Source organism: Lonchura striata, chromosome 3 (assembly GCF_050655825.1).
Source record: "Lonchura striata isolate lonStrDom1 chromosome 3, ASM5065582v1, whole genome shotgun sequence".
Classification (NCBI taxonomy): Eukaryota; Metazoa; Chordata; class Aves; order Passeriformes; family Estrildidae; genus Lonchura; species Lonchura striata.
The window spans coordinates 91,355,122-91,378,289 of record NC_140705.1 but is presented as its reverse complement, the minus strand read 5'-3'; the positions used below and the strand labels follow the sequence as shown (position 1 = coordinate 91,378,289).

The following is a 23,168-nucleotide window of genomic DNA, read 5'->3' as shown; positions in this document are numbered from 1 at the left end:
GAATGAAGAGTCCTTTGCCCTGAACAGAGATCATCAAGATAAACCCGGGATTTTTTCTTCAAATCTCAATACATGCCTAGAGTGCTGGAGAGCATCCACTGAGAGGGAGGAGATGGATCACAGTCCATGGGGGAGAGGGCAGTGTCTGAACCTGCTGCACTGGTTTGAGCATCCTGCAGCCCCCCTGCCCTGGGCAGCAGAGGCTGAAGCTGATTTTTCAGTCAGGGCACTGCTGGGGATGGAGTGGGGCAGACTTGGCAAAGCCATGATCCTGTTTACTCTGATCAGTAAAGGTCACGAGGGGGCTCTGTCTGTCAGTGGGAGGAAATGAACTCTGGTATCTTCAGCAAACTAATTTCAGGCTTGTACTGATTCCCCTTTCAGTTTAATTTAATCATCTTTGGTGTCTGATTCTACAAACACGGCTTTGTACTGCTAAACCTTTTCTGCATATTAGCTGAGAGGCAGCTGGAATTTGAATTTGATTTGAGTATAGTGAGAAACCTTATATTTAGCACTTGGCAAATCTCTCAAATGCAAGAGCACATCAGTTTATAAATGCAGGTTGCTTTGATCAGTGTAATTTTGGAGGCTTAAGTATAATAGAGACAATATAGGCTGGGTACTGATACTCGTAAAGGAGAAATAGACAAGTATTCTACCAGGTGATTTGAATTACATTACAGTATCAACCTACCTGGAATTTGCTGCAAAGGTTTGTTTGTAATAGAAAAACACCTTGGGTTACAAAGTACTTCCAATTCAGTCCTTTGTAGCCTGTAATATAAAGGTCAGGTACAGAAACACTCAGGTGAGGGGACTGAGGACAGCCAAGAATCACCAGAGCTGGACTGACCTAGGGATGTGATGCAGACCAGGAAATGAAGACAAGCTGAAATAGCAGTGCCATAAACTGCCTGCTTTCATCCCTCTTCCCTGTTGGACAAAACCCCTGCTGGCTTCTTTGCCATGTAGCATGCCAAACTAAGAGTCACTCTCTGCATTAAAACACGTGTAGGATGCAGGGCTTTGCCATATGTTCTAACAAAAGCAATTACTTTAGTTTGCAGTTTGGGGCTGGAGCTGGAGGCATTCCCAGCAATTGCCTCTTCCGAGAGTTCGTATCCCTTTGGAACCTGTCCTGTTTCAAAAAGAGCCACCTCTGACCAACTTCACAGCAGCTCCTACAGGCACATGGGCCCAACTGTGCCACTGTACATTCTGCTGTGCTCCCTGAACATCCCTGGGGCCTGCTTTTCTTTTGGAGCTGCTGTTAGAGGGAGGAGTGCTTGGTACCTGCAGGGTGGGGAGCAGGGGCTTTTAGCACCTGGGAGGCTCATCTGTGGGTTTATTGCTTCCCAAGAAAGACTTTGATTTTTAGAGAGAAGGTAGGAAAAGTGATTGCCTAGGAAAAGTGATTACTTCCAGAACTTCAGAGTACATGGTTTTAAGGAGCTCAGGTTCTACTCCCAGCAGAAAGAGAAAATAACTAAGACAGTAGCAGTGACTTTGCTCTTCATATTTGCATGGGTAGGACAGAAAATGGAGCTTCAATGAAAATATTATCAATGGTGTTGAGGGCATGATAATGGAGCATTCACCACCTCCCAAAAAGCAGCTTCTGCCAGCTACTGGCTTCCCAGCACTTTGATTTGTTGACATGCTGGGGAAAAGCAGTTAGTTTCTACAATCAGCCAACACTGTGAGTTCAGATCTTCTGGAGCAGAAATGGAAATGGAGACTCCCCACCTCACGTGTGTGAGGAAAGACCGACATTTTCAAAGCACTGCTGTGTGATGGTGTGCTGGGACCTCAGCTCTGGGGGATGCTCATTGTCTGCTTTGGGGCAGTGGCTGCCTCTACCTAGATGTAACTCCTTGGGGAGTGTCACCAAGAGATGTCAGCTTCACCTGAGATCTTCAGCAGGGTTTGGTCTGTGCGAGTCTCCAGCATAGCCCAGGGGACCCAACCTGGAAGATTGAGAGCACAAGCCTCTTCCACAGCCACAGTGCCAAGAGGTTATTTCTCACTGTCAGAGCTCCTTCTAGCCTGTGATTCCTTCTGCTCCACAATCCACCACATCACCATAGCCCACGAAGCACTGGAGATGCTGCAACCATCATTCTTATGATGCCTTAAATTTTAGTTTTTATTTTTCAGATTCTGGGCTGTTTTAGTGTGTAGTTCTGAGCTTCATATTAGGGGATGGTGAGCTCTCTTCACAGAGTAGGGAGACAAAGCAATTCCTTCTCTAGCTGAGGACCAAGGACAGATGATCCAGATCTCAGGCCCAAGAGGAGAAACAACATGGGCTGAAGAGAGAAAAACAAGCAGGATGGGACTTCATGGGTTGAAGCTGTAATTGGACAATTAACTCCAATATGCAAATGGACCATTTTCTGACCGTTTTGGTTCATCTTGGGTGTAGCCCTGGCTGGGCTCTTGTGCTGCCCAAGGTGGATCCATTGAGGCCTCCTAATAAATACCCACTTTATTCTTTATCTCTGTCTAGCCTCTGTTCTAGGTCAGCCTTCCCAAGGCACCACTTGCACTATGGCTAGAGCAAGAGCACGAGAGATCTAATGCCTTCCAGCTGCTGCCCTTTGGGTCTGTGGCAGCCACAGCAGGAGATGGTTTGTCTCCTGGTGAGAAGCTGAGCATGAGCCAGTCGGCAGCAGGGATGCCGTGCTCAGAGCAGTTGGGATTGATGCACAGCATGGTTAAAACACACTGACAGATCTGCAGAGAGCAACTTTCATGCATCCCATATGTTGCTTAGCTTCCTCTGGGTGACTTAAGAAAAGGAAAAAGATCTTTCACTGGAGGAGAATTAGAATATTTGTATACTTGGCCATTTTTAGGTGTCTCTATTTTCCCCTTTGGCTTCACCTGATGTGGTCAAAAAGAATAAAAGTTATCAGTTAATCATTCTGGAAGCATGCACAGATGTATTAAATAAGTATCATTTCCTGTGGCCCTAACAGCAGACACAGGAACGTTCCCAAAATTGTCAAGAGGTTCTTTTCTCTCAGAATTGCAGCTCTGACTAAGATTATCAAAGATACAATGCTGCTAAAGGGCACAGTAAGTGCTGGGGCACTCTGATTTCCACCTGAACTTTTGGCTTGTTACCTATTGCAGAACTTCCCAGAATTTATGAAATGTAACCTTGAGGTCAAACAAGAACTTTTTGGAGCAATGCTATTTTTACATCTCTCTGTTTCATGTAGGCAAACACCTGCAGCGCAGACCATTAGTCCCGATGAAGTGCCATTGTTTAATACTGAAAAAATGCACATTTGATCTAGTTTGCATTTCCTAAAAACTGTGTTATTGATTTGACAATATATTTTTCCTCAGACAAAAAAAAAAAAAAATCTGCAGTTATTTATTCATTCTTGCCCCTTGGAGAGCTCACTGCCATCTGTTTTTCTTGGCTTTGCATTACCTTATTTTTTTCCACTTGTTCTTTTCCCACTGTGCACCACTGAAGGACTATACTATACATTATCTCATAGTCAAATTATGCAGGGTATTGTAAACATGTTGTAAACTTTGCCAGCTGCAAAGTCAAGGGTTCTGAGAGATCTTGCCTAGTACTGGAAGTGATCTTTGAAGAAAGAAGGCAGCCTTTTGGAAGCAGATTTGCAGGGCAGTGTGACACAAAAGTGGAATAGTGCTTTTGCCAAATGCAAGGGGGAGAAAAAGGAGCAAATTCATTTGTTCATGGGTCCTAAACTTTATTGCAGAGGCAGAGAAGTCCCTGAACCAGTATCTGTTCACACCCACTACTGAGGCACAGCAAGGCTCTGGCAGCTGGGAACAGTGATTTAAGCCTGATAAAGTCCCACACTGTTGTCCTTTCAGGCAGGACAGGACCATGCTCAGAGCACATCACAGGACTGAAGCTTCTGCATGGTCCCAGAGTTATCTCTGGAACTGGAGCAGCCATGTCCTGGAACCATGTCCTGGGAAGATACAAACTGCAGAGCATCTTGTGCTCTGCCTTGCAAGGTTGGGGCCCATTGCTGCCCTCAGAAATATGAGTTGAAGGGGAAGAATCATAGGTCTGGAAGGATAAGTGTGCGTAAATGTCCCTAGTTATAGATCTTTGTGTATCTTTTGATCATTCAACAATAAGAACGTTGGCAATAGCAATACCAGGCATAACAGAAATCATGGCTCAAAAATATACAATAACTTTAAAACCCCCTTTATGAAATGTATCTGTTCTCTTTGTCTGTCGTCTGGTGACTGATCTCGGTAACAGTGAAGGTCATGCCTTCAGGCTTTCATCCCATGGTACACTTCCCAAAAGGGCAGGTATCCCTGTGGGAAACACCACTCAAGCCCAGGAGCAGGCAGTGCAGGGGGGAGGATTAAGCAGCACAGAAATAGAGATGACTGTCACCCTTGCTAATAGAGAGGCAGGCCATGGGGCTGCAAATGCACTCCCAAATTACTTGAAGAGGACTAAAAATTGATGTGGATTAAGGACCACAGGGAAGAGCCCATTTCAGTGGATACTGGACATGTAAAATACCTGTACAGGCTGATGACACTCGCACAGTCCTGAGTGAAAGGTAGCTGTCTACATTCACTGTAAATTCATAATGAATGCTTTTGTGCTTGGATTTAGACTGACGAGGAAAGCAAAGGCACTTTAAGTTTAGAGGAGATTTGAAGCGTAGTTATGAGAGTAATTGTTCTGCTGCTAGAGGAGTGGCCCTTAAACAGCATTTTGGACAGAGGCCAGGGGCTGCATGGGAGCACATGGTGCTTGGGTTGGCAAAGGCCCACTCCTTCAGCCTTCCTCCCTCTGTAACATCTCAAGACCTTAAAAAGCTGCTGCCACCAAGACCAAGAGCTGGACAGGCATTCATCTGCATTGCTTAGGGAATTCAAACCTGTCTTTTTAATTATTCCAGCAATACTTCATCTTCCTCTCCAATGGTTAGTGAAAAGGATCACCAGTTCAGTCGTACTTGCATAATGTGGCTGCGAATATTCTATGACTTATTGCCCTATCCCTGATCTTTTCACAGGGTTAAGATCTTAGGGATGAAGAATTGCTTGGCTGGATAAGATACATTTCTTTTTGCAGAGGATGGATGATGTTCTTCTAGTCCTGGAAGTATTATTGTGAAAGTTATTTTTTCTCTACAGAATCTTTTACTATTATGGGCCTATGCTCATAGGCTTGCACTCTCATTAAGCACAGATTTAAATATGGGGCTTTAATCAACAATTTTCATCATTATTTAAATCAGCTAGCAGGAAATACAAATTGATTATTTAAATTAATCTTGTTCTTCATTTGTAGTTTTTAATTATTTTCCTGAGGAACAACTGATACTTCCTCACCAGAGCCTGGTACTCTTTTTTCACTTGTGATCAGGATATGCTATTACCATATTTATTTAAGAATCTGCATATTAAGTCTAAAGTTACTTAACAATTTTCATTTATGTGACAAACCAATGACTGATGCCTCTACTCCATGGCTTATTTTAATGTTCATGTTAAGGTAAGTGACTTCAACAATGGCACCCACTCAGGGTGACCCCAGCCTGCCTGTCTCTAAATTTCACATCTAGGAGGTGAAAATTATGCCCCAGGGTTTTGAATAACTTTATGCTGTATTTTGGGCTGTGTTGGTCTGTGCCCCAGGTCCCTCTCAGAAAGCAGAGTGGCCCTGGTTGTGCTGGCACTGCCCCAGCAGTGCCGTGGGCAGGGGCTGAGGCTGGAGCAGGAGCTCTGCCATCCCAGCAAACACTGACACCGTGTGCTGTTGAGAACCAAGGGAGCTCCTTTCATCTCACAGCATTATGTAGAGCAGTGATGGAGTGGAACATAAAAACACTAGAAGCAAACACTACTGTAATGGGTAACAGAAGAGCACATTTCTGATGGATTTGTTGTTGTTCTTGCTATAGGGTTTTTCATATGTGCAAAAACCTATTTGGACCTCGGGTGCCTTAGTGACATGAGAGCCTCAGCCTCTGCACATCCCTCTGCCTGCACATCCACCCCACACAGCTCCAATGCACCTTTGTCTTCAAACTGTTCCTGTTGAATCCTCTCTGCTCCTGCCATACAGAGTGCATGTTAATGCCAATGGGCATCAAAGATACTAGAAATGATGTGCAATTCAACATCATTAAGTATGAAATCACTCCTTTGTCATGCAGGGCTGTATCAATCAGGTTGGCTTTGAGTCTTTTCCTGCCAGGGAGCCTCTGCTGCAGGTGTCTCTGAAAAGCACTTTGCTGTTTGTGCTCTGTGTTTCCTGACAGGGATGGTTTGTGGTCATCCATGAGCACACACCATCATCTTCCTACTGATTTAGCATGTGGAAGGACAGATACATACCCTTATTAAAGGCAATCTTAATCTTTCTTCTGGAACATGTAATAAAAATGTAGGCTTAGAGCAGCTTTCAGAGGCAGCCACAAATTTCCAGTAGTAATACACCAAAATTAGATGGGCTAGATGACGTTTGTCTTTTGTCATCATCTGTTTCATTCCACCACTTGCCTTAACTGGATTTGTCCCTTAGTACTTGACCATTGTCTGGGGAGAGCTTACAGGTAACAAAACATGTTGGCACAGTTGTTTATATATATATATATTTAAAAAAAAAGATAATAACTGAGGTCCAAGTGCAAAAGGATAGGTACATGGACAGGTGGACGTATTGGTGGAGGGGTGCATGAATTGGGTGTGGATGAATGCACAGGTGGGTGCATGCATGGATGCATTGGTTGGTGCAAGACTGGGTGGGTGCACGGACGCCTTGGCTGCTGCGGGAATGGGTGTGTGGGTGCCCGGGTGCATGAATTGATGCAGGAATAGGTGGGTGATATATGGGTGCGTGCATGCATGCATGGGTGGGCACACAAGCTGGTGCACACATGGGTGGAGGGGTGCACTGGCGGGTGCAGGCACGGCTGGTCGGGAGGGCAGGTGCCTGGGCTGGTGCAGGAATGGGCGTCTGGGCGCGCAGGTGCACGGGGTGATGCAGGAATAGGTGGCTGATGTACGAGCGCACGGGTAGGTGCACAAGTCGGTGCGTGCACGGGTGCCTTGGCTGCCGCAGGCACGGCTGTGTGGGCGCGCAGGTGCCCTGGCTGGTGCGGACGCGGGCGGGCGCCCGAAGGGCGGGTGGCCGGACAGACAAAGCCCCAGGACAGAGGTCGGGGCAGGTGCGCAGCTGCCGCTCGGCGCAGCCCGGCCCCGCCGCTCCGGGCGGCGGGCACAGGCGGGGCGGGGCCGCGGGCCCGCTGCGGGGGCGGTGCTTCGCCCGCCCCGGCTCAGCTCAACTCGCCTCGGCTCGGCTCGGCTCGCCTGGGCTCGGGGGCGGGTGGCGGCACCTGCGGCCGCGCCGTGCGGAGCCGGCGAAGCCGCGGCCCGGATGTAGCCGAACATGGCGCTGGGGGCGGCGTGACGGCGGCGGCCGAGGTAGGGCGGCGGGGCCGGGGGCGCGGGGACCCGCCCGGGGGGCGCGGGCGGCGGCCGACCCTGCCCGGGCGGCCGCTCGACCTTGCGGGGCCGCGGCGCCGCCCGGAGCCCGGCTGGCCGGCTGCCTGCGCTCTGGCAGCGGCCGGTGCCCGCAGACAAAGGCACGGCCCGGGCATCCCCGTCCGCACCTGTGCGGAGCGGGCACAGCCGCGGGCGCTGCCAGGGCGGGCTGGCGCAGGGCAGCCGGGTTCCTCTCCCTAGGGTCGCCGTAGGTGATGTTGATAGCCTTTGATAGCTTGCCGGGGTTTCCTACAACAATGGCTTTTCTTTTCTTTTTTCTTTTAAAGCCATTTTGCTTTTTGTCATTTCGCCCCCTCAGAAGTTGCTCCCAACTTTCCGTGAATATGATGTGCTTTTGGGTTTTCCCCAGGGAGCAGCTGCCCAGAGAGCCGTACAGCCGCTCCTAGAAATGGTCCTACATGCGCCTCTATACCTCTACTCCCTCTTTTTTTTTTTTTCTTTTTTTCTTCTTCATGTAAAGGGTTAGAAATGCCCGCAATCGACTCCGCTCTTCTTCCAGTGTTCATGAGCCTCGGATCATCGCAGCTAAGCAAATGAGCTGCATAGTGACTGCCGTGCTTGAATAACACTCCAGCCTCAGGCCAAGAGAGGTGTTTTTTTCATAATATCGATCAGACCTTGAGAATGTTTTACCAGCCCGCCAGCAGCACGCAGGCTTTCTTCCTCTTTGTTATGTACCAGTCCTCCGTTAACGTAAAGAAACAATGGAATTTTTTTTCCCCACAAATTATTAAGTGTTAGATCTAATGGGGTATCATTGCCAGTAAGGATACAATTCCCAACAACTTGAGAGGGGCCAGCAGTGACACTCCTCTGCTAGTAACCTTTCCTTTTCATTTCAGAATTTTTTTATATGCTTTAGCATTTGCGAAATGAAGGAAATAAGTTGGTATCTGCGTTGAGATAGATCTCGGTGGTCCCTGCTGCTCAGACAGCACTTAAGGAATCATTGCTCTGAATATATTGCCTTTATTGTACCGTGAAACTTCCAAATCTGCTGCTCAGGGCTGCAGCAGGGGGCCGTGCTGCCCTGCCCGCTGTGACAGCCAGCACTGGTGGCTGCGAGCATCACTGCTGCTGCTGCTGGGGACAGAGCTCCTGTCATGTGGAGGTGTTTGGAATGGCTCTGGCTGCCTACTGAGGAAGGTGTTTCAGAAGTGGATGTAGTGCTGCTCCTGGGGCTGCCTGGCCATCTGCCCCACCAGGAGTGACAGGGAGAAGCTGAAGAAGCTCCCCTGGTTCAGTTTGAGGTTCACAAAATGGCCCTTTTTGTTGCTCTTTTTTTCCTGCCCGTACTTTGCTGTTTCTTTTACATGTGGGTTACAATTGTGTTGATTGCCCTGTGGTGAGCAGCTGCTCTCCTGGTTTTCAGGTGGGAGTGAAGGACCGGCTGTGTGGAGCAGGCCACTGGTTTCGGAGCTGCTGCTGTGCCAGCTACAGCTTTGGGAGTTACTCCTTGTGGTTTGCCTTATTGCCTATTTCTGTGGCTTAGTCACCTTTTTTCGGCTGTAGGTCATTTTAAGTTGATGAAAGGTCTTTGCTCAGTGTGGAATTGTGTATTTGTGCTATCAAATGTATTAATTTGAGATAATAATACTGAAAAGCATTTTTTTAATCTAGGGAAAGACCCTCTCATGTTGAGAATGCTGAAGCTAAACTTTTTCTTTTCTCTGCTTCAAACATCTTTCCAAATGATTTGTATCCAAGTGAGACCATGATTTCTAGGTGAGATGAATTTTCATCAGACGATTTGAGACCAGTCTGCCATAGTCCCATGTCCCTGTTGTGCAGGAGCTTTAGCCTCACTGTGAGGCAGTGAGAGTTCACCAGTCACAGTGTGTGTGCATGTCCTCAGCTGAAGGGACTGCTGAACCAGGCTTTACTGGGCAGCTCAGGAGTCATTCCACACCAGGAAGCAGTGCCACTGAGAATACCTGGCAGGTCTGTTGTGGAGAGCCCTGTTAGGAGTCATCAACAAATTCCCTTAGCAACCCCCTGTGGCAGACCTAGTAAATCCCATTGCTCCTTTGAATCCCTTATTACTTTGGCACTCTTCCCAGCAGCTTTTCGGTTTGGATTTGTTTGGGGTTTTTTTTGTTTTTTTTTCCTGGACATCTTCATCCATCACAAAATCACAGTAAGTCAGTGTTTGATTTTCAGTGAGTTCTCAGCATCCCAATGGCTGATTCTAAGATGGAAGCGTGTAACAAGCAAAGTTCCTGCAAAACATTTTACTTCTCCATTAATATTTGCCAAAGGTAACAGATTTTGGCAACTCTTACTTTGAACACTAATATTTGGAATGTACAATGCTGTGTAAGAAATTTATTTGCTTCCCAGTGTCAACTCCTGCTGTCAGTCAGCTGAGAACAAACTTCTTGTGGTGGTTAATCACAAGCCTTAGTTTGGCATTACCTCATTGGTCTCACTTCTGACCCGAGATTTGCTGCTGAAATAGGGGAGAGAAAGTGTTCTCATTTACATCAGCTGGGGCGTGTAGTTTGGGTTTAAAGCTGAGTTCTAGGAGAACTCCAGCTTGTGTGGCGGGAGCCCAGGAGGTGATGCTGGCACAGATCTGTCAGGGCTACAGGTGTCAGCTGTTTCAGGGATGTATAGAAAAAAAAAACCTGGAAGATGGAGCAGAAGAGTGCCTGCATCTCTTGCTTCTCCTCTCTGATCACCCTCACATTTGACACTTAAATCCTTTTCCTGCTTTGAAGCTGCTCCAGTTAGGAATCTGAAGAGCTTGGTGTATCTACTTGTTCAAATACATCAACTGGCTCTGGTTTTACAGGTTTACTTTGCAGAAGCTACAACCGCAAGTGTGGCATGTGCCGAAACTGCCAACAGGTGTGTGTGGGTACAACAGCTGAAGAGGTTCAGAATCATAAATCTCAAACAAAACCTCTCTTTTAAATACCTCCTTGGGATATCCTGCTCCTGGCATTAGTGTTGCTGACTCATGCTGTTTGGCCATGCTGGAGGCGTTTTTGGGACTTTGCTCCTTGCAGAAATTGGAGGAGGTTTTTTGTTGGATCTGCTGCGGGGTTTGGCCAGGTTTCCCTGGTGAAATCTGAGCAAAACCTCTGTTGTCAGGATGGAAAGGTATGTGATTGCAGCCAGGTGAAACCAGACAAATGATGATGGAGATTTCAGGTGGTTGATAGCCTCACACCTGTAGGGCCTACACTTTCTCCTATCTTCCAGTTATACTCTTTATTTTTGCCATTAATTCTAATCTCTTGAACATACTTGTCTTGCTACTCTCAATAGTAATTTGAAGCCAGAAATGTGTTTTAAACAACTATTTGCTAAAAAAATTGATGGCATGACCAACAGAGCCTTGGTTTTCGTGGCATCTTCCTTTCTAGCTTATCCAGTGTCTGATGCAGGTTTATGTGTTGATCAGTAGGAGCTTCATAATGTACCTTCCTTCTTTCTAGATACAAAGATTGATATATTTATGACAATTTCCCCCAATTACATTCTGCTGTGATTGGTAGTGAGGTGTGTGCCAGAGCACTCCCTAATGGATAGCTGCATTTGCTTTATTATCAGGAAAAATCTGAAAAGGGGAATGATTCAAAACCATTAACAGCTGTGAACAAAATTCCAGTTAATTCTGCCCATTCAAAAGGCAACTCCCTCCACGTCCACTTAGAGCAAATTTCAAAGCACTTTAGTGGTGTTTAATGTTCAGGTGACTCTAATTAAGCCTTTAATCCATTAGGCCACAGAGATTCACTGGGGACTTGGCTGTTAGTGCAGGTGTTTCAGCCTGCATATCACTGAGCCCAGGAGGACTCAGTGTTGCATTTGGAGGTCTGTCCCTGTGACAAAGAAAACAAAGTATTTTCTCTGCAATTACATGTTAAATTTTGCTGGTTTTGGTTTTTTTTCCTGGAGAGAGGACTGCGGCCAAGGCTTCTGGTCTAAGACCAGCCATAGTATTTGGTTCTCTCATGTTTCAGCTGTGCCTGTTGAGAGCCCTGGCAAAAAACATCAGTTTTAAACCAAGTCTTGTGCCTTAAAGGGTTCAAAGATTATCCTTTGAGTGCTGCCTGTGAGTGCAGTGATGTGAGAAGTGTGTGCTCCCATTGCGTCACACAGAGCCAGCCACAGCATACCAAGTCAGCTGTTTTGCATCTTTTCCAACTTTCTTTTTTCTTTGTCTGTGCCATGTGAGAATGCTGCCACTTTTGGAAGGTGCATCTGGTGAAAGTACAAAGGTAATAACTGTTTCAGATACAGAGCTTGAATATCTTTTGAAATCAAACCAGCAAAGCAGAAATACATGAATCAAGTTTAGCTCTTCAGGGCTGCAATTTGCAGCCTTCCTTATCTCCTAAGCAAAGCTTTTATTTAAACATGAGCTGTAGATACCAGCTAATACTTACACTTCATGAACCACCAAAACTGGGGTCCTGGAAGGGCTGGAAGTTGTGAGGGCTGGAGGAGGCCTTGTTTTCACCCTGTGGAGCTCAGGGCACAGGGTGCACCCATCCTGTTTGTGCATATGGCGTGAGCATGGCCAGAACGTGCTGGAGAGGGGCGGCGTGACTTGCTCAGAGGCACAAAGTGATGGAGAGTGGAAGTGAAATCCTGTCTCCCATCATTTTCCTTCTGGGCTCTCCTGGCTTTGCTCTGCTGTTAGAGGTTGCTGCCAGCAAACGGCTGTGCCTGCAGCAGGACACGCTGCCCTAGTGTCACAGGGCTGGGAGTTCTGATTTTGCTGAACAAAGATGCTTTTCCAAAAATAGGTTAAGCCAAAGAACTTAGATGCCAAAAATAGCACAAGATATTTTTTCCATTTTCTGACTGTTCTTTTTCTTTGACTGTGTTTTAGATGTATTGGTCCCTGCTGGAGGCAGCTAAAGAAATAAAAGAGACACTGCAGCTGTAGGTGAGGGAATAGTAGAAATAGACATACACAGTCACCGCTGCTGGGGGAAAGCTACATGGGTCAGCTGTCCCTGTAGAAGTACACAAAAATGCAAAATAACAATGTAACCAAAAATGTGCTATGTCACTAAACTGCTCTCATAGTAGAAATGTTTTTTTAGAAGTTAAGGTACCCCACAAAGGGAAGGGTAGAGAGAATCCTAGTGACAAAGGGGAGGACAAAAGAAATGCCAGCAAACAGAAACTGGAATGAATAAATGCCACAAGAATGATCCTGGTGATAGCCCCTATAAACCTTTTATTACGACACGCTCTGCTGCATGTGAATAATTCACTCATCCCAAACTGGTGATAGTAAAATCCAGCCAGCATAGAAGCTGGGCAGGTTAAAGCTGTTAAAATTTAAGGCTTCTTTCTGGGGATTCTCCATAGGAAGTTATGTATTATGAAGTTAAACTCCAGCTTTCCTGTTCCCCAGGCCAGATGCATGCTCGGAGGACTGAGCTAATGGCTTGCACTGCAGCTATTTAAGGTGCTGGGCTGAGCCTGCAGCTGGGAGTCAGGAGGCACCATGGCTCTAATCCTGGCTCTGCTGCTCACTGAGCCACCTTCAAGAAGTTATTTAACTGCTGCGTGCCACTGCTTCCCTCTGGGTAACAGCAGGGATTATGATAATTGCTTTTGAAAAGCACCTTAGGTGTTTAGTTTTAATTTTTCCTAAAGGTGCAGAACTCTTCAGTTCTGAGCTGGAGAAGCTTCATCCAGGAGGCTGTGTGAAAACAATTCTTAATACCATATTGTTTGCTTGGGCCATGTAAATAAATAAACTTAAGAGATTTTTAATGTGTTTTTTGCATACTACTCACAGAAGGGCTCTTAAGATACAACTGAAGGACATGAAATGAGGTATAGTTCAAAAGTGTTGTTACAGGGCACTTAATGAAATGCAAGTTAACTGTCAGAATGTTTAAATTGTTTCATTTTTCAACCAAATCCTGGCAAGGCCACAGAAAACTGGATTTGCATGTACTAAACTTCTCTCACTTGTTTGTGAAGGCCACAAAGGCAACAGATTTGTAGCATTGCTCATTTGGATTGGGAGGGTATGTGGTTTTGTGTTTTACAGCAAAGGGTGATTTTCTAGGCTGAAGAAGTAGGAAGGTTTCCCTGAGAGCCAGATGAGAACAAAGTAAATGATCCCTGAGCTGTGCTTCCATCCCAGATTTTGAAGCCTGTAGGAAAGAATAATGGTACATGAGTTTGTCTCTATTGCATGCACTGAGCTCCACCTTTCCAAATAACAGAACTTCTTCCTTTGTGTCACAGGGAAAAAATAATCAAACTGTAGAGAATTCCATTGCTGAGCTGCAGCTGAACCAGAATGTTAAAGAAGAAGTTTGTGGAGCAGGGTGCTGTTAGTGGGGTGGCTGGTTGGGAGGCACCATCCATGTCATGGGTTGTGCCACAGGGTTTGGGGCAGCAGCATTACTGGGGGTTTTATGTTGTTATGTTATCACACAAACTTGGTGTGATAGTGGAAAGTGCTCCAGTGCTGAGGCAATGACTGTAATCTAAGCCATTGGCTGCTGAGGAAACTCAGGAAATAAAAAGGGTGCTCCCATTTTTATGCAGGAGCTTGAAATGAAGCAGCCAAAAGCAGGGGGCTGTGTTACATCTTCCCAGCACCAGGGGTATGGGCCCTGTCACCATGTCTTGAGAAAGGCCTGACGCCAAAATAGTTCAGTGTTGCTACAATAGTTGCAGGTGGTGATTGCCTTTTAAGTTCTGCTCTCTGTTCTGACATTTTTAGGACAGTAAATGAAAGATGAGAAGTAGAAATGCAAACAAATTAGAAAGATCCTGTGTATGGATGTCTGTTATTATAGTCGTGTGGCTGGATGGAAAGAGCGCTGTCCTACTGGAAGTCAGGGAGGGGTTGGCAATGAAGGAAAGTGGTTATTGCCAGTAGCTCCCCTGCCATAATGGAGTATTGATGACAGGGTTAAGTTTAAAGCAGATGGTGTAATCCATACCCTAAAGACTGCCTGGGGAAACACGTGCAAAACCATGTGCCTGAATGCCATGGAGGATTTATTCCTAGGGGTGAGGCAGAAGAAGCCTTCTCTTGGATGGAGATGACAGTGAGTCCTGATTCTGGAGAGCAGGGAAAGTGCTTTACTGAGGCAGGGCTTTTATGAGGGACTCAGTCATGTCTCTCATTTTCTGTTATTAGAGATACAGCACAGAAACTACTGAAAATGCAGCATCCATCCCACATCAGTGCTTTCTATATCTAGTCTTTTTGAGGACCAGCTCTTAGCACTGTCGGGATTCACACGGAGACTACATAGGGCTTTTTCAAGTACTTAAGAAGTACAAGGAATGAGGTAAATAATTTAAAAAATTATTCAGAGCATTGCTAGCTGAATAATGACTTACAATCTCTTAACAGGCTAAATAAATGGATGGTTTTTCTTCTGTTTGGTGAGAGGAGTATGGAATATTTTGCCTATCAGCAGAGCTGCTTCCTTCCAAGAGAAATGCTTGCTGTAATGAATCATAGAATGACCTGGATTGGAAGGGACCTTAAAGATCATCTTGTTCCAGCTCCCCTGCTGTAGGCAGAAGCACCGTCTGCTATCCCAGGTTGCTCAGAGCCCCATCCAGCCTGGAGTTTAACACTTCCAGGGATGGGGCATCCACAACTTCTCTGGGCAACCTCTGCCAGTGCTTCACCACCCTCACAGGGAAGAATTTCTTCCTAACAGTTGATCTAAACCTACTCAGTTTGAAGCCATTCCCCTTGTCCTCTCACTCCATGCCTTTGTAAATAGTCTCTTTTAATCTTTTTTTATAGGCTTCCATTAGGTATTGGAAGGTCCAGTTAGGTCACCCTGGTGCCTTCTCTTCTCATGAACTCAAGTTAAAGCCAGGGTTTTTTTTCTTCTTGGGAATCCAGTCTGAATTTGGACCTCATCAGTGCAATTGATCCCTGGCATTGTGTGTGAAATGGAAAAAAAACTGGTACCTCTGTGGCTCATATTTATTATAAATTTGTCTTTGAAGAAGCATTTTTACTTTTTCCTCAGCATCTGGTAGGATTTGGTCTACAGTATGTTGTTACTGCATTTAATTTTTGCACAGCAACCTGATGCTGCTTCTTAAGAGAGATCTTCAGCTGAGGATTAAAGGGGTTTTGTGTGGTTTTGTTCCATAGCTTTTGCCATTTTTATTCCTCTCCTGTTTAATTTGCTCTGATATTGATCTGACAGCATCTTGCTATTTTTCTCCAATTTCCAGTTCTGTGTGAGGAAGAAAAATAGTCAACTGTCCTTATTTAGCTAGAAATTAAATTTCAGCTATTTTTCCATGGAAAATTTCCTTAATAGGAATATTGGTGGTAATTGCTAACTAATGCTTTTTAAAGACTTTTTTTTAATGGGTAAAAGACTGTCAAGCTGTCTGTCAAGACAGATATCGGATCATGTTCCATTCTCCTGACAAGTTCCCTTTATTATATGAGGCATCTGTTTAGCTCTGTAAATTTGAGCTGCTCAAAATTTACCCTTTAATGTTTACTTTTTCTGTCCTTTCTCAGTATTACTCAAGTAGTCCTTGTGTACCTGTACAGCATGGTCAAATGGATGTAATAATCTTTGAAGAAAATGACTTGGAGTTGTGATTAGCTTTGTAGTATTGTGTTATTCCTTAACCTTTTAACAGTCTTGCCCTGTCATTCCTTGATGCACCCATGTGTCCTTGCTGAAACCAGTAACCAGCTCTAAAAAGTGCAGTGCCTGCCTTTGTGATGAACATGTTAAAGCCAGGCAAGTGTGAAACTCTGAGTTTCATGAACACTTGTAGTCCTTATAGGCCATTTCTCAAGACTTTTGCCTATAACACAGGGCATTTAATTTTCTCTTTATTTCTTTTAAGGTAGATTTGGAGAGGAAATTGGAGATTTTCTGGTATCCCCCTGGTTCCAAAGGCCTGGGGTTTTCAGAGAAACTGTTAAGACAGGAGATTTATAATCAATGCAGATACTGAACCTGCTGAGAGTAACGCCTCTCCAAGGTATTGGCTGCTCTTTCATGGTTCTGGATTTAAAGTACTATGAAGCAAAATTTATCTCAACTCCAGTCACCACTGGCATTGCATGTAAAGCACCATAAATGTACAAAACTGGTTCAAAGCAGAACCATCAACGTTCCCAGACCATTGCCCCACCTACAGCAGTATTTGCAAGTTGGAAACAATTGCCTTTCATGCACCATGAGGTTCTGGAGTTGGCATCTGTAGCAGGCTTTGCTGCTCAGGCTGGGCAGGGGTTGGAATACTGCTCCAGCAGTGTTCCTGTGCTGCTGGGAGAGGAAATACAAGTGAAAGGACCAAGTACATTATTGATTTTGATGTAGATAACAGTAAAAATTACCATGATGTCAGAGCAAAGCATTGCAGTCATTACTGCATATAATGAGAAAAATAAAATTATAGAAATAACCATCTCCTTTGGCCAGCAGATAAATCCAAGCTTAGCCCTTGAACTCTCATCGCTCACTAGCCCGGAACATAAATCCAAGGATTTATCATTAAGCCTAATGGGTTGTAAAATCTGGGCTATTTTGGAGGTAGTCACAGAGATTTGCAGGCCAGGCAGAGAGTGGGCTCTAAGCCACTGGGCCTTGTGTAACTGGGTAAATAGCAAGCTTCAAATAATGCTATAAAGCTATCAAATGTAATAACTAATGCAGCCAGGCGAGTGTGTGGGGAGGGGATCCTCGCTGGGGACAGGCTTGGCCATCCTGACAGAAGCAGCCCTGGTGTAGAAAGGCCTTTTAGTAACAAGCTGAGGTCCTTTTTGCTTTACTGGACACCAGGTACATGCATGTGGTTTGGTTCACTTGTAGCACTTCTATTTTCTGCACATCAGTTCTGTCCTCACTGTGGGCCCAAGGGAGTGAGCAGCGCAAACCAGAAACACGGGGCTCAGACACCACTCTTACTTTGTCATCACCATTTAAATATTTATGACAGCACTTCATAGCATGCTAGTTAATGCATGATAGCATATTATGTAATAGCAATAAAATTTTAGAAGGAGGAGACTTCACTACTGTCCTTTGCTAGTAAATCTTTGCTGTCAGTTCACTGTAGTGAGGCCATGTAAAGGCCATGCCTTTTTCCCCAGTTACTTTAAGTGAAATGGGGGTTTTACTTCCCATGTGGAAATGGGAATTTAGCTTTTACTGGCATTTGTAATCACGTGTGTTTTAAAATTGCACTCCAGCTCTTACTCAGGTCAGGTTCCTGTAAAAGTTGATAGCTCTGAATTTGCAAGTGAGTGGCAGATTTTGGTGTATGATGGGAAGCACATCCCTCAATGAGAGAGCCTGGGAAGGGGGATTTGGGTTGGGAGTCTTTCGGGTTAATTAAGAGTTCAAAGTAGCTTGTACTTTTCTTAAAGGCTTGTAGAGTATTGATTCCCAGTAGTGCTGTAGTGCTTCAGAGAAGGGGATTCTTGGGAAATTATTTGCAAAGTCAGTCGTGCCTCGACTGACCTGAATCAGATTGAAGTTTGGGATGGGTAGCTTATCTTCTGGGAGAATTTGCTGCAGAATGCTGACTGCGAAAACAGGAAGCTAATGTAGATTTGACTGTGGGACAAGTGAGAGGGTAACCCATCAAAGGAGGAGCCTGTTTAGCTTTGCATAAATAGTCAAATTGATTTATACAGAGTTGTGTACATTTGTGCCTTAATGAATGCAGGAGAGATTCCCCCCACGCCTTTCCCTCTTGAAGGCAGACATTGGGAAGCTGTGGTTAGTTACATTTCAGAATTGCAGAAAACAAACTTGGGAGTTAAAGATGATTTGTATTTGGCATGAGCACTATTATCGGTCGTGATGGCTTTCCTAGCAGTAGTGTATGTGTTTGGGAAGACATTTTGGGGCTCTGTGCCAGTAAGAGCCAGCCTTGGAAGCAAACTGTGTGGGGATGGCTGAGAAAGCACGAAGGATGAGCCAGCATGTAGCAGGCTCTTGGGAGGGTGGGATGCAGGGACTGAGGGCCCTGCAGGGCTTGGGCACATTCTCCGCACAGTCATGGAGAGATTAAATGTTCAGCAGGTACTGGGCTATTTATCTGCTGCATGCACATGGGTGTTACAAAAAACAAGTGCTTGATGATCAAGACTGTTATCTTAGCTTTTACCAAAGATGTTGTAAAGATGCCAAGAGGGAAAGTGAAACCTGCCAAAATCACAAAGTAGCACTAGAAGTTGCTGACTTTTAATTTTGAGCCTTTGTGTATACAGGCAGCCCTATATTATTTGTGCTGTTTGATACACATGATTGAGCAGCAGTTGTTTCTGCATTTATGTCTCAGTACCTGGTGGTGCAAACTGGGAGTGTCTTGGCTGAGCAAGGCAGGAGTCCCCAGAATCTGAGTGTGTTCTTCAGGTCGGCTCCTGGATCTCTCAGCTCCCACAGTTAAGTGTTTTCCCAGTTGTGTGTTTCTAAAAGCCATGTTGGAAGATGTGGTGAAGTTTTAGTTCTTTTGGTGCAGTTTGAAAAGCAGAAGCTATGGTAGAGCTTGGTACTTTGCTGGGGACACCCAGTGCGTTTTCTTGTAGTTCTGTGTTGACTCCAATTCTCCAAATACTTTCCTTTTTTTCAGACCTCAGGAGACTGCTGGACTGTGCCATGGGGGCCTGAAAATTCCCTCGTACATTTGAGAAAGGTGGTGGGATGGACACATCTTGGTTTTGAACTTGATCCATGTGTTGGTGTCTGGCTGGGTCTCAGTTCACTTCTATAACATACCTGGCAGTTCCAAAATTTCCCGAACTTTGCTCTTTCCCTTTAAACTTCTCCCTTCTAATGTTTTTGAATTTTGAAGCTTTATATAGGCTCCTTTTCCTCCCCCTCTCACCACTTGCTGCTTCTTCTCCTCCGCCCCAGTTACTAAAATCTCTCCCTGATGCATCACCGTCGGCAGCAGAGCTCTTCATTTGCAGGCTGAAAGCAGAGCAGAGCACAATGGGGGAAGAAGAAATGACCCTGGATTCTCCTTAAGTTTTCAAGTGGTTGGAAGTTGTTTGCTGATCAAAGGTGGCACGCAGGAGTCTCTTCTCTGCTTTCTCCATCCTTTTTGTGGCAGTTTTCTCCCCATTCCCAGCTGGCAGGGCTCACCCCTTGAGCTCTGCAGGGCCTCTGCTAAAATGAGAGTGGCTTTGCATTTCCAGATAAAAAATGCTTCTTCTGAGTATCCTGGTGTGTAAATCCCAACTGTAAAATTCCTGCAGTCAGGGTTGGTAGGTGCTTTCCAGAAGATGGAAACCCCTTTGGTAGGGAAAATGAGGAATTTTGGAAAGAGGGGTGAAATGGAGAGACGAGAAATGCCCGATGACAATGCTCAGCTGAATCAGCTGGTGAGAAAAAGTAATTTTGATTGCTGCAGTCATCAAACCATGATTTTGAGAAGTGTTATGAGCAGCACTTACATGGACAAAGTTTGTAGGTGGGTGAGGAACAGATCCTGTCCTTCCCTCTGGAGGTTCTGCAGCTGCAGCTGGAGAAAGCTGTGAGCAACCTGCCCTGGTCCTGCTGCAGCCCCTGAGCACAGAGGCCCCTCCAGCCAGGGTGAGTCTGACACTGGTCTGTGTTTGGAGAGATGATCAAAGCAAACAAAAATGTTTGGGTCATTGCCAAGTGGAAGTATTAGGAGTGACATGGTGAATTTGTTTTAATGTAATCTGGACTTAATCACTGGTTTAGACTGTACTGGAGGCTTTCAGCTCCAGTAAGGGGTTGGTTAGATAAATGTATTTATTTTCCTGCTATTCATTTTTCATGGATGAACATACCGGGGTAACTTAAAAGCATGTAGCAAGGAAGAAACAAGAAAAAGGGGACAAATTAAGTGACTGCTGCCAGATCAATTATTCTGTTACGTTTCAACTCATATTTTTAAACCTACAACTTTGAAAGAGAATGTTCAAAATTATCTTTGCAATGACCATCTTTCCATCTAATTTAAAGTCATTCAGCTTTACAAAAAGTAATTATGCTCCACACTAACAAATGAAAGGACATGGCAACATCAGAAAAACTGAATATTCAAGCAATCTTTCTTACATAAAATAGCCAACTAATCTCCCAGCTTCAGTCCTTGAGTGCTGTTGCAAATACCCTCCTAAAAGAGAACTTCATTCTTGGCACATTGGCAGTCTGGCTCTGTCCCTGATGGCTCCCTGTGTAGTCAGCCATGGTTTGGGGGTTAAGAAATACTTTTCTCTTATTTCTGTATCTCTTCTTGCACCTGGTGCAATTTTTTTGCCTTGTGACCAATGCAAGCAAAGTGCAGGGAATGAGGTTTCTGTCCTGCTTAATAAAAAAAAGGAAATCTCCAGACTTGCTGCTCTTCTGCTGCTATGGCCATCACCTTTGAGACCTTCTGAGGTTGTGGAGGAATCTAAATGTTTTGCAAGTCACTAACTAGTGCAGTGTTGCACTTGAAGTGGTTTGTTGATAGCCTAATTCTACTTATCATACAAAAAGAAAAGGAAAATAAAAAGTCCTGCTTGCAGAAGGACTCTGAGTAATAAGTTGCTGTCAAATGCCTAAAGTCCTGATACTGTGCCTTTCTCTTCTCAGATTTCTCAGTCCAACTCACTGTTCACTCAAAGCCCCCTTTAGCCTTACTGACCCTTCTATAAATTCAAAAATACCTCTTCTGCAATAAAGCATTTCTAATTCCTGATTGCTCTTAATGTTAAAAACATCTACAGAAAAAAAAAATCAGTGAGTCATCAGTGTCCTGTGCTGCCTTCAATAGGAGCATGATGCTGATGGGTGGCTTTTATTTTTCCTGCTGGTAGAAGCAGGAGGTGGAGGTTGGTGCTTTCTTTCACTCTGCTCTAGGATCCACTTGGGATAATAAATCTATTTATGCTTTCCAGCGTAAATAGATTTTACATATTTTTTCTTCATGTCAGTATCTGCACATTTGCAGCTGTCTTTGCTGTAAGTGGAGTGTCTTAAATACTTGCTTCTAATTCTGTTAGCCCTAAACTGGTTTTGTCAATGTCTGCATTTGTGTGGCTGTTGGTGAGATGTTTTTGGGGGTGTCCAGGACCATCCAGTGCCCCCTCTTCTATACTCCCACACCTGCACCCCCCTCTGTGACATCTGTGCCCTGCTTGGGAGCACCATGCTCTGCCATTCCACGCACTGCCCAATGGCACTGGAGTCATCCGTATTTCATTCTCTTGGGAATACCTGCCTGTTATTACTGCCTGTACAAGCATTACAGTTATGTACAAGGATCAGCCACCTGGTCAATAGAAAAATTGCTGGTACAGCTAAACAAGCTGCAGCAAAGCCCCAGGGAGGCCAGGCAGGAGCCTGAACCTCAGCAGAGCACATCTGAATCATCCAGTTGTTTGCTGGTTTTGTTCCTCCTTTCCATCTCATAGCATTCCTTAATTTTATATTTTCATCCTAATTATTGTAGAACATAAGGTTGATGTTTATAGGGAGCTATTAATGAGGCTTTCAAGACTTCTTTCCTGATCCCCAAGTTACTTGAAGGATTGTTGTGTTTGCAAAGCTAACGTTGCTGTCCCTGCCCTGGGAGTGGCTTTGTGTTTCCCAGCACTGAATTTAAATTGACATTTCAAAAGAAATTTTGTGTGAGCAGCAGTCACTTCCAGTGTCAGAAAAGTTCAGGCACCACAGCCACAGGCCATCAAGATAAGTGCCCAGTCCCTGGGAGTCTCTGGGGTTTTGTGTCCCTGCTGCCTGTGCAGGGAGCGCAGGGGAGCTGGCGGATGGATCACAGCTGAGCTGGCACGTCTGCTATGCTGCCTGGAATTGGGAATGACATTGCAACTCACTGGGGTTGTGCTGCTACCATTAGCTCACTTACCTCTTCAATTCTGTTGTCTTGGACAGCCAGCTCTGTCCCTGTTCTGTGTTTCTGAATGATCACAGTGTTGCTAATCTTTTCCCTAAAAAGTTACGTGGTAGCTCTTCATCTGTAGCCAGTTGTAGCAATAAGCTGCTTTTCAACATTCCTGACCTTCACTGGGGTTTTGGGTGGTCTACCATTTATCCAAAAATATGTATCTGTTCAACCTTTGTCTGCTGTGCTATTTTCATATACCCCTCTTTCAGTGGGATTTTCCAAGGACTGTCTGTTTTTATACACCTTGCTAAATTCTTATCTTTGAAATTGCAAAATTTTGCAGCTTCCACCCCCAGAAGTAACGCTGCCCTGAGATATGCTTTCTGATTTTCCTTCTTTCCCGCTCCTAACACTTCCCTGTATTAATTTGCATTTTCCGAGACAGACGCTTGGCCCCAGTTTCCTTAGGGAATGCTGCCTTGGCAAGGCTTGATCTGCTCCAGGAGTCTGCTTGAGTCCGTTTTGCTGTGAACCTCTTCACTCCTCTGTGTTTGGAGCATTTCAGAGAATTTTACTGTGGTGGAGGAAACGCAGAGAATAGCCCAAATCTCACATCAGCCCTAAATTCTGCCTGCAGGCTCCTCTCCCTCCTTACACTGCTGTTGCCTGGGTGGACTGTAGCTACTGAGTCCTTCCATGGCATTTCCCAAATATGAGGTATCCCAAAGGATGCAGAAGACTGTCCCAGATTAACATGGTGGTTTTCTGAGGCTCACCTATTCAGAATATGTTTAAGCAAATGGAGTATTCATGATTCT

The 23,168-nt window shown here is 45.1% G+C and overlaps 1 protein-coding gene across 4 annotated transcripts in view; it reads left to right on the top strand.

Moving 5' to 3' along the window:
- The window catches only part of PAK5 (p21 (RAC1) activated kinase 5), a 162,266-nt gene that overhangs the window by 69,164 nt on the left and 69,934 nt on the right, over positions 1-23,168 (top strand). The window contains exon 1 of one of the 4 annotated variants that reach the window (XM_085577027.1): positions 6,582-6,590. The exons of 1 other annotated variant lie outside the window; for it this stretch is intronic. The gene's annotated coding sequence lies outside the window, so the exon portion shown is untranslated. Of the gene's footprint in view, positions 1-6,581; positions 6,591-7,268; positions 7,462-23,168 lie in introns of those variants that run through there. 2 more of the 4 variants (XM_021540280.4, XM_085577024.1) reach the window with 2 other exon arrangements.